Here is a 9,854-nt window from a genome sequence, read left to right as displayed (position 1 = left end):
CAACTGCAAGGTTCTAAACAATTAATCAGAACCAGCTTAGTCTTTTTAAACTGGGAGTGTTGTAAATATATAACCATCCTCGTCTCTGTAAATTTAGTGAAGTTCTGTAATCGGTTTTTGTAGCTGTGTAGTTCCTGTGACTTTTATTCTTTATGAACCTGTGATATATTAGTCTATATCTTGTACCTGTACCTTGTTACCTTAAGATAAAAGCAAAAAATTGCAGATGCTGGAAATCCAAAACAAAAACAAAAATACCTGGAGGAACTCAGCAGGTCTGACAGCATCTGCGGAGAGGAGCACAGTTAACGTTTCAAGTCTGTATGACTCTTCACCAGAACTAAGAAAAAATAGAAAAGAAGTGAAATATAAGCTGGTTTAAGGGGAGGTGGGACAGGTAGAGCTGGATAAAGGACCAGTGATAGGTGGAGATTGCCAAAAGATGTCATAGACAAAAGGCCAAAGAGGTGTTCACGGTGGTGATATTAGCTAAGAAATATGCTAATGGTGACATTAAGGGTAGAAAGCAGGACGAGCAAGGTACAGATAGCCCTAGTGGGGGTGGGGTGGGGGGAAGGGATCGAAATAGGCTAAAAGGTAGAGATAAAACAATGGATGGAAATACATTGAAAAATAATAGAAATAGGTGGGAAAAGAAAAATACATATAAATTACTGGAAAAAGGGGAATCGGAAAGGGGGTGGGGATGGAGGAGAGAGTTCATGATCTAAAGTTGTTGAACTCAATATTCAGTCCGGAAGGCTGTAAAGTACCTGGTCGGAAGATGAGGTGCTGTTCCTCCAGTTTGCGTTGAGCTTCACTGGAACAATGCAGCAAGCCAAGGACGGGCATGAGAGCAGGGTGGAGTGTTGAAATGGCAAGCGACAGGGAGGTCTGGGTCATACTTGCAGACAGGCCGGAGGTGTTCCTCCAAGCTGTCACCCAGTCTGCGTTTGGTCTCTCCCATTGGGAGAAGTGAATGCAGTAGACTAAATTGAGGGAAGTGCAAGTGAAATGCTGCTTCACTTGAAAGGAGTGTATGGGCCCTTGGACGGTGAGGAGAGGGGAAGTAAAGGGACAGGTGTTGCACCTTCTGCGGATGCATGGGAAGGTGCTGTGGGAGGGGGTTGAGGTGTTGGGGCTGATGGAGGAGTGGATCAGGGTGTCTCGGAGGGAACGATCCCTGCGGAATGCCACCGGGGGGGTGAAGGGAAGATGTGTTTGGTGGTGGCATCATGCTGGAGTTGGCGGAAATGGCGGAGGATGATCCTTCGAATGCAGAGGCTGGTGGGGTGACCTCAAGGTAACCTTGTTACCTTAAGTTTAATACAGCAGTAATCTCTATGCACTGATATATGCATTTGTGTAGACTGTTTGTACTTTCTGTAACTTTGTAATTTCTATGACGCTATGTACCAATTTGCACTTTCACTATTTTAAAAATTAATTTGTAACATTTAGGTGAATGAGTCTAAATGTTAATCAGTAGTGTTGGGCACCACACTCTCCTAACATAATCCAAAAATAGAACTCATCGTGCACATGGGTTGTACTTTGGAAAGAGTTAAAAGCACCAGCTTTAAGCTGTCAGGCACTATGAATTTGAAGATTGAACTGGGAGCAGAAGACCACAGAACTGATAGAGAAAAGGTGGGGGGAGGGGGAGAGAGAGAGAGAGGGGGGGAGGGGGAGTGAGAGAGAGGGAGAGAGGGGGGAGGGGGAGAGAGACGGGAGAAAGAGAGAGGGGGGAGGGGGAGAGAGAGGGAGAGGGGGAAGGAGGGGGAGAGAGAGGGAGAGAGAGAGGGGGGAGGGGGAGAGAGAGGGAGAAAGAGAGAGAGAGGGGGGGGGAGGGGGAGAGAGAGGGAAAGGGGGAAGGAGGGGGAGAGAGAGGGAGAGAGAGAGGGGGGAGGGGGAGAGAGAGGGAGAAAGAGAGGGGGGAGGGGGAGAGAGACGGGAGAGAGAGAGAGCAAGTGAGCCTAGCTTGAATGGAGAAGTAAAAACTGTATTAAGTCAGTAAATTCACTGCCTAATTGGTTAATTCTTATTTTTGGTGCTTAATAAACGTTCCTGAGTTACATTACTAGATTGTGTTCTGTTGCCTGAATGGTTAAAGTCTCAAAAGAACAAACTAATATTGGGTGAGTGGATTTGGAGGTTAAAACCCTGAAAAAACTTAGTGGCCATGTACTGAACAACTCCACACAGACACACACAACAGGAAGAGACCAGCTGAGCTGCTACTTGGATACAAAGCAACAGCAAGATGCCAGAGCTGAGGGAGATCAGTGTAGATCAGGAGGTCTGAGATCATGATGCTGAAAAAATGCAGAGGCTGCTGCAAAGCTTTATGGAGACCACTGAAGGCGGGCGGTGGGGGGGCACGAGACAGTCTGATCAAATACTGCTGAGACAAAAGAATCTGAGGGAGAACGGATACACCATTTTACCCCAAGCTGTACACTGTCATTGCCGAGAAGGGAAACCGTGCGAATCTCCAGCTGCCAGAAGCAGTACTGTGTGGCACAAATTCTCCATGTGTCGAAAAGGATTCTGGTGACAAAGGCATAAGCAGCAGATGAACCAGATGTAGGAGCTGAGGCAAAGCTGACATCCAGTAATCCACAAGCCCAGGTCAGCAATGCTGACGGCAGGCACACAGCTAGCTATCCAGAGGGAAAAGCACCAGTTCCAGAGGGGAACCTAACCCTGACATGATGGCCAGAGTTCCCAAAACAGCAGGCAGGGCCACGATGCGACAGGTTTGGCTCAAAGAAGGGCAGGACTGGGCATTAAATATTCTCGGTGTTTGGGAGAGACAGGAAAGGGGGGAAACGGCCGGGGGTGGATGGGAGCGGCGATATTGGTTAAAGGTGGCTTTACAGTACTGGAAAGAGAGGATGTCCCAGAGGGGTCAAGGACAGGATCTCTCTGGCTAGAGCTAAGGAATGAAAAAGTTGCAATGACATTGATCAGTGTAGTATATAGATCGCCAACTAGTGGAAGGGATGTGGAGAGATAAATTTGCAAAGTAATTTCATAGAGGTGCAAGAATTATAGAGTAATCGTAATGGGGGACTTCAACTATTCAAATTCACACTGGGATAGGAATAGTGCAAAGGGACAAGAGGGGCCAGAGTTCCTGGAATGTGCTTAAGATCATTTTCGGCGGCAGCATCTTTCCAATCCAACCAGAGGGCAGGCACTGCTGGACCTGCTTCTGGGCAATGAGTTGGCCCAAGTGGTCAAATATCACTGGGAGAGCCTCGAGGGGACGGTGATCATTGTATCATAAGGTTTAGATTGCCCATGGAAAAGGACAGAGAACAATCCAGAGCAGGGATAATTAATTGGGGGAAAGACAACTTCGATGAGATGACAATGCACCTGAGTCAAGTGAGTTGGAATCGAATGTTGGCGGAAAAGACAGTGGCTGAACAATGGACCATGTTCAGAGAGAAAGTATTGTAGACAATGTCAAGGTATATTCCCTTGCAGGGAAAGGTCGGACAAATAAATCCAGAACGCCCCTGGATGATGAGAGATGGAGGTGAGGTTGAAATGGAAGGAGTGCACATATGTCAGGTGGAAACTACAATCGACAATCAGGCTAAATATAGAAAGACCAAAAGGGAAGTGAAGAAACTAATAAGAAAAGCAAGGAGAGAGCCTGAAAAGAAGCTTCCAGCGAACATAAAAGGGAATTTCAAGGTCTTCTATCAACATGTATATAAAAAGAAAGGTTGGTAAAAGAAAGGGTAGGGCGGATTAGGGACAACAAACGGGACTTGCACGTGGAGGCTGGAGAAATAGTGGAGGTATTGAACAAGTAACGTCTGTCTTTACAAAGGAAGACGATGCTACCCAGGCCGAGGTGAGAGAGGAGGTAACTGGTACAGTAGAAGAATTTACAATTGATAGGAAGGTGGTGTTGGAAAGGCTATCTTTACTTAAAACAGATAAGGTACCAGGACCGGATGAGATGCATCCGAGTCTTCCAGTCTTCCTTAGACACCGGCGAGGTGCCAGAGGACTGGAGAATTGTGAATGTTACACCCTTGTTCAAAAAGGGTTGCAAGGATAAAGCTGGCAACTACAGACCAGTCAGTTTGACCTCAGTGGTAGGGAAACTTCTGGAAACTATAGTACCGGATAAAATCAATAATCACCTAGACAAGTGCAGGATAATTAAGGAAAGTCAGCATGGCTTCATCAAGGGAAAATCATGTTGAACTAACTTGGAGTTTTGCGGAGGTAACAGAGAAGGCTGATGAAGGAAATGCTGTTGATGTGGTGTATATGGATTTTCAAAAGGCATTTGAGACAGTGCCACACAACAGACTTGTGAGCAAAATTCTAGCTCCTGGAATAAAAGGGAAAGTAGGCACTTGGATAAGAAATTGGTTGAGTGACAGGAAACAGTAGTGATAAATGGTTGTTTTCCAGATTGGAGGAAGGTTTGTAGTGGGGTTCCTCAGGGGTCAGTTGTGGGGCCCTTGCTCTTTCTGATATATATTAATGCTCTAGACTGTGGTTTGCAGGGCACGACTTCAACATTTGCAGTTGATACAAAGATTCAAAATGTTGTCAACTGTGATGAGCATAGTCTTGAACTTCAAAAGGACATCGACGTTGAAGATGCAGAAAATTTGGATTTATTTTAAAGTACTAGCCAGGACCAGCAGCTAAGGCACCAAAGCATACACAAACAGTCGCAGCCTTACATGAAAGCTATAAACTTGTACAAAGGGCTCAGCTGTAAATTTGCAGTTAGGAAATGGGAGACACACGGGCGGGGACACGGGATAACTCAATCAAGAGATGGGGAAGCCCATTTCGCACCGTCTGATAGCAATCTTCAAAAGGACAATGCCCAGTCCCTGCACTGCAATCACTGTACAAGAACACAATTATCAGCCCACCGGGGGGGGGGTCATTGTGCTGTGGCCTTTGTCTAACGAATACCATTAAGTTGTAACTGATAGTAAAAGATATATAAACTGTGCTCATTTCATCCTCGGTGGAGAAGCGCCCGAATTTCCCAGCATTTTCTCCCTGCATGTGTAATAAAGGAACCACTTGAATATTGCATCTGGACTCCGAGTGTTGAAATTTTGTCCCAGAGTATTCCTCGGACCTTTCAATTGGTGCTGCGAGCAGGGCCCGAAGGATGCAGGACACCGACGGGGAAATGGGATGAGTCAGTGTGAATTCATTTTTATTCATACTAAATCCGACTCCGTCCCGATCCAGGAACCGTCAGGCGCCCCACGTATCAGAAACCTGGGCTCCAGGCAATAGTTCAAGGGGTGGTAAGGGTGGGGTAGTTCGCTTGTCTTATAGATTGTTATAATTACATCCGGTATTAGCCGCAAGTAACGAGTTCGGTCAGAAAGGACCCAGGGTAAGAACCGTACCGCTGACAACAACTATACCCCGACCGTCTTACCCAGAGATGGCCAGTGGTGACAAACTCGAGTGGGGACCAGAGGGATCCTTGACACAGCATTGAGCTGACAAAAATAAGAAATCGATAGGCAAAATGATAAAGAACAATTGGAACCCATTTGACTCACCCGCTGATCAGAGAAAATGGTGGGATAATCAGAAAAAAGACAAAGATGATGAAGCCTGGATCCTAATGTTAAGACAACACGTAGAGTTAAGTAAGAAAGTAAATCGAATGTTGGCCAACAAATCCCAAAATGAAGAGCTGGTCCAGGCAAAAAATCTCATGTCAGTTTCGGCAGCTTTACCACAGCCACCAGTAGCTGCACAATACGCAGATAATGTAGATTGGAACGGGCTGGTGGAACAAGCAGCAGGATATGAGGAACAACGGGAAGCGGGTTGGGAATCACCACCCCCGTAACCCGTGGCCCCAATTAAGATAGAGCATGTGCCCCTGGTGCCCGGACAACCAGGCAGACCAGGCACAGCAGCAAGCTGATTTCCGAGCCTTTAGAGCAGAAATGGCACAAGACTTAGGGCAAGCCCCAGTTAATTGGAATACAGTGACTGGAGTAAAACAAGAAAAGGGCGAGAGTGCCCATGAATATGGCAATCGGAGATTTGAGGCATATTGTAACTACAGGGTTGTAGGTGCTGCGCTGAACCGAGACGATGTACAGATTATGCAATTGTACAAGGATGGCCTTAGCCTGGCCCACCAGGCAATCCTAAACACCAGGCCTGGGCCCACCAGGCGATCCTAAACACCGGGCCCACCAGGCGATCCTAGACACCGGGCCCACCAGGCGATCCTAGACACCGGGCCCGGGCTAGTAGACAAGAACACATATGATCGAGGAAGATGGGCCACCGGGGTAGATAACCACATAGGGAAAACTAAGATAAAGGTGTCGGCAGTGAGGTTACAGACCCCACTGAAATGGTGGCCACTGCAGCAGCCGTTCCTAAACCCGAGGTGTGCTTTAATTGTAAAAACCCGAACATAAAATATTTACAGTGTTAGATGTAGCCAATGGATTTTGGTCGATACCACTGGACCAGGAATCCCAAGATAAATTCGCTTTCACAGTGGGAGGGAGACGGTGAACATGGGCGAGGCTCCCACAGGGATTCCACAACAGCCCCAACATCTTCCATCGGGTCACGAGTGAGAAGCTGAGTCCGTGCGACGTAGAGTCTAACAACAGTACAATCTTATAATATGCAGATGATATCCTAATAGCGTCAGAATCGGAAAGGGGCCACATCGGAGCTCTCCTCTGATAGTCATAAAGACACTGAAAAATGCTGGATTTAAGATAAACCCCTTTATGAGTTGCTGACCGGGAGGGCGATGCGCTTGCCAGAGGGCAGAGCCACCGGAAGTGAGGATATGGGACCCATCAGAGATAAAATTAAAAACGATATTAAGCAATTGGATGGACAGCTAAAGGAATTACAACAGGAAGTGAAGGACCAACAGGCTATCAGGGATTTAGAAGAGAGGACAAAAGGGGGACCCCCGTCACCACCGGCTGAGGTCGGAGACATGGTGTTTGTTCAAATCACCCCTAGCCAACCAGGTTTTGCCCCAAAATGGACTGGACCGTACGGAATTATTCACGTGCCTGCGCCGATATGAAGGGAAAAGCTAGGTGGAAACACTGGTCGCAACTGAAAAGGTATGATGTAAGTAAGAAAGACTAAATTACCAGGCAGCGGGGGGAAAACGGGCAACGAGCAGTCCGTACTGTGTAGGCCAAGTGGTTTAGGATTCATTCCCGATCTGGAGGACCGGCCATCTGAAAGACAAAAGGGGGAATCCTCAACTACGGGGAGGGTCACCGTGGGCTGTGCACAAGGAGGGACGTAAAGGAGAAAGCTACAGTGTGTGAGAGATTTTTCGCAATTTACCTTCACACCCCAGGAGAACAACAACTGGGGTCACTGTCCCGGGGAGGAAGACTTGGGAATGACAGATACCTGGCATTGGATCTTGAGGGCCAAACACGGAGAGTTGACTGCAACGGCGGACCCCCGGACCGACACCACCCTGCTATCACAGGACACGACGACACCACAGAGACTATCTTGCCCAGACATGACCCCTGGGCCACAGAATGGACTGGTACTGTATACGGACGGTGAACTCTTGTATGATAATGTTAAACATGAAATTGTACAGGTAATTGTGAACCTGGCAGGTATGCGACTGCCAGAGTATTGCAGAAACCAAGCGCCCCTACGAAAACTGTACAAATTACTGAGTAAGGCTGTGATTAATCAGCCGGCCGACGCCACGGGAGCCACTAGATTCAGGGCACCACCAGAAGAGAGAGTTAGTTAACAATGTACTGACAAGGGTGAACACAGGGACTTCCCTGGTAAACTCTCTCGACATTCAAGGAATCAACTCCGAGGTCACGAATCTTAAAGGGATCATGAGGCAGCTTGCTCATAAGAGTAGCGAGGGGTGGTGAAACGGCAGCGGCCCTAGGGGGCAAGAGTGTGGCATCTGTATTGGAAAGCGTACACGTTATAGAGACCCATGCTAAAGCCACCAGCCAATTAACAGAAAGGGAGGAACGACAAGAGGACAGCACCCAAAAAAGCCAGCTTACGGCCAGTGGCTGATCGGGCAATTAAGACACAATCTGGGCCAGATCCAAAGTGGGGAGGTACCGGGCTGGATCAACAGTGCCCGGTTGTGGGGGATGGACAAGAACCCAGGCGTCATCGACGCATGTACATTGAAAGGAGTGACCAGGGTGTATGCGGTGATTCAGAAGTGCACCTCAAACCAAATGAACGTGATAGGTATGGGCAATCCCCTCAGTCACAGCAGACACGGGCCCACACCCTCAGTACCAAGTGGAGAACATTGGGTTAATCTGAGACAATGACTCCCTCCGGTACTACCCCATAGATATGCATGCCATATGCAAGAATGAGGGCATACACGGGGAATCACTGAGCGGGTGCAGGAGGAAAGGTAGCCTCACAATTAGCTCCCATCCAGTTGGAACGGGGGGGGGGGTGCTGGACAAATGCGGGTACAACCGAACGGAGGGTTGTATATTAGAAATTACCCACAGAGAAAACCATCACACCCGCTCAGGATACAAGGGAACCCCGGCTCCCAGTTACTATCAGACACGCGTGAATGATGTACGTCCAACAAAGGGGTCAGGTCTCAGTCAACCCCTCCGACACACTCCACCATGCCCTGGAACACTATGACGAACCTAAGCAGGCCCCAATTCCCAACCTTCCCGAAAGTCTGACAAAGTTGAAAGGTGTCTTACGAAAGGTGAGGAATCAGCATTACGTGTTACAGGCGGTGTTTAAAAGGCTAATCAATGATATGGAAGAGCACTTGAGAGATCCGACATGGTGGGAGCAAGTGTGGGAATGGGGGCTGAATGCGGACATACACCCCTGGATAAGAATAAGCTCTCATATACTCGTCGCAGTGCAGCTAGTGTTAGCATTGTTTAACTCTAATTCTTTCAATGTCTTCTCCAGACAATCCAAAAAGTACCAGGAGACCATGAGTGGCGTACTGAGAGGCTGCGAGGAGACATTTGCGTTACATTATGGGACCAGCAACACTCACACACACACAGATTACACAATCCACACTGACATCACTAAAAATCACAGACGGAATCTCAGTAACAATCCACATGCTTTGCACAGTCTTGTGTTGGGGGTTTAGTGTTTGATATTTCGAACTGCAGTGACATTCCCGACAAGATGAGTTAAAGTTTTAACCTTAACCAGAAAATGGCTGAAACATTGTTTTCCTGGGATGAACACGTCAAAGGACAGGAAGAATCAGAAAGTTGTCCTGCCCTGGGATTAACATATCAATGGACAGGCCTCCTGGGGAGCAGATTGAGAGACATCCCAACATGCCAGGGGTGGAGTCTGCAAACTGCTCATTCAGGATATACCTGGCTAGGAACCCAATCCGAAAACCGCCTCCAGAGTGCGGAGCTAGTCCCCACTCTGGTTTAATGTGCGTGTGTGTTCCCTCTGTCTCAATCTGCTTTATAACTCTTTGACTTGTTTGTATTTGGATGTTGCTGAGTTGTAACTGAGAGTGAATCATTGGCTCTTGCGTTATTTTGTTTGAAAATGTTCTTTGCTCTCTGTTTTAATGGAATTAATTTTCTCCCCCACCCCTCAAAGAATTTTTATTTTGAAACCTGCAATCTGAAGATCCAGACTGGGACAAGGACTCTTCTTCTTCAGGAGTTTCCTAAGACCTTCTCCAAGGCCGTGCCCCATGGGCCCACGTGAGTTTGTGTCCGTTTCTTACCCTGAGATTTAATTTCCTCTCCGGGACCCTGGTTTTCGGTGGCTCCGGTTAACCAGTTCCTGTTGGACTGCGGGCCTGGAGT

Source organism: Cetorhinus maximus, chromosome 29, assembly GCF_964194155.1.
Source record: "Cetorhinus maximus chromosome 29, sCetMax3.hap1.1, whole genome shotgun sequence".
Classification (NCBI taxonomy): Eukaryota; Metazoa; Chordata; class Chondrichthyes; order Lamniformes; family Cetorhinidae; genus Cetorhinus; species Cetorhinus maximus.
The sequence above is the reverse complement of the archived record's forward strand: the minus strand, read 5'-3'. Positions refer to the sequence as shown.